Source organism: Nanorana parkeri, unplaced genomic scaffold (assembly GCF_000935625.1).
Source record: "Nanorana parkeri isolate BGI_ZX_2015 unplaced genomic scaffold, ASM93562v1 scaffold8, whole genome shotgun sequence".
In the NCBI taxonomy this organism is placed as follows: Eukaryota; Metazoa; Chordata; class Amphibia; order Anura; family Dicroglossidae; genus Nanorana; species Nanorana parkeri.
Window position 1 is genome coordinate 2,908,050 of NW_017306276.1, and position 1,920 is coordinate 2,909,969.

The 1,920-nt window shown below is 41.7% G+C and overlaps 1 protein-coding gene across 2 annotated transcripts in view; it reads right to left on the reverse strand.

Moving 5' to 3' along the window:
- FRY (FRY microtubule binding protein) overlaps window positions 1-1,920 on the reverse strand; it is a 257,245-nt gene that overhangs the window by 99,329 nt on the left and 155,996 nt on the right. The gene's annotated exons all lie outside the window — the stretch shown is intronic.

Consider the following 1,920-nt stretch of genomic DNA (forward strand, 5'->3'; position numbering starts at 1 on the left):
AGAATTGTTACACCCTGAATATGGATGTAACATGAGACAAGGTCTGAAAGGTAAACTTAGCCTTTAAAGTGGGAAGATTGGAGTGTGGTTACTGTTGTAGAGAAGATCTCTTGTTTTCCGCACGGCATGTAAAATAGCAGCTTTGTGCCACAAGTTTAGGATCTTCACTATTATGGGATGTGGGTTTGCAGCTGGCGGGGATGGGTGCAGTGGAGTGCGGCATGCCCGCTTAATCATAAAGGACAGAATCTCTTTAAGCCACCGTTCCAGAAAGAGCTCTGGGGCATTCCCTTCCGCCTTCTTTGGGAAACCAGTGAAGCACACGTTATTGCATCTGGATTGATTTTCCAGATTGTCCAATTTCTGTTTATGGGAATTTAGTTCTCTCTTAGTGACATATACTTGTTATGCCATGGGTAACACGGTGTCTTCATACGTGCTAATGTGTCCTTCTGCAGCGGCAGGTTTTCATGCAGGCTATGGAGATCCTGCTTCAGCAGAGATAGATCAATATGTAAGCCTTCTAAGATGCAAGGGAAGATTTGTAATAGCATATCATCTCCATTATTTGCGACAGCATGGGCTCTGCCAAGGTTGCCATACGATCAGTGTTCTGCATGTGTGAATCAGCAAAGGAGTCATTTAGTTAATCCAGATCGGATTGGGTTGATGCCTGGGTGAGAGGAGCTTGACGATAGGTCCTGCTCTAGACTGAAGTCTGGACACCATGGATCCCATGCTGTCTAAAGTGTGGTGAGGCTACGTGTTTGCCATTTAGAGAATGTCGGAATCGGGCAAGTTCCTCTGCTGCAGCAGCATGCTTACCCTCTCTGATTTCTACTGGCCTTGTATGGCCGACAGGTTCCTGGGAGTGTGCAGAGAAGGGAGGAGGATTTTGGGCTCAACAAGCTGCAGGATAATTGGAAGGATGGGGTGAGATACATAGAGCCTCTGGTTCTAGCATGCGTCCATGCCCGCAAAGCTGCACCATTGCCACCATGCCAGACCCAGCCAGAGAAAAAACTTAATTAAAGAATCGAGGTAACAAGGTAAGCAAACTACTTACATTTCCCTCGATACAGAGGAAACATCCATCACCTAAGGACACTAGCAAAAAATTGATTCTTGGGAGTGGAAGGGGGTATATGGGGGTCCTCACAGCTCTGGCCAGTGTCTAATCAAAGAATGATACCTGTATATTACCAGTCATCTCTGAATCTGCCTGTGTCCAGTACCGTACGATCAAGAGATAACCATCCTGCATATATGTGCACTGTTCAAACATTTCTAAACTTCCACCTTACTCTCCTACAAACGAGTGAAACAGGAAGACTGCCAATCGGAATTATCAGTGGATGATTCTGTTCTTTACCTTTTTTTTTTTTTTAATTAAATGATGTCAAATCTATTAACATAAAAGAAAGTACAACATTGCAGCAACAGTGCTAGCCATATAAAACAAATAGCTACATCAGATAGATATAAAGTCACATGGCAGCATCAAGAACAGGTTTCAGGTAGCGACATACTGAATATCAACTAGTCGTTGAACATCCAAATCGAGATGAACCTTGCTTTTTCTACATATATTTTTCAGGCACTCATGTTGTCTACCCGATAGAAAATTTCAGTTAGTGTGCAGGGGACAGTCTGTTTTTAACATAAAGGGTTACGGGTAACTTTATGCAATAGGCATGAATCAAACAATATTTTGTTTTGATTATATTTTGTCTACATTTTTGCAGTTATTTTCTTGCAAGGAAAAGATATTTTAAAAACTCTCACAATTTTCATTAGTCCAACAAAATTCCAGCATTTGGTTACCCATGCGAGTCTAAACACTGTTGTCTTTCAGACATGTTCATTGGTGTGTACAAATCAAAAGAGGGCTTAAAAAAAGTGTATATATATATATATATA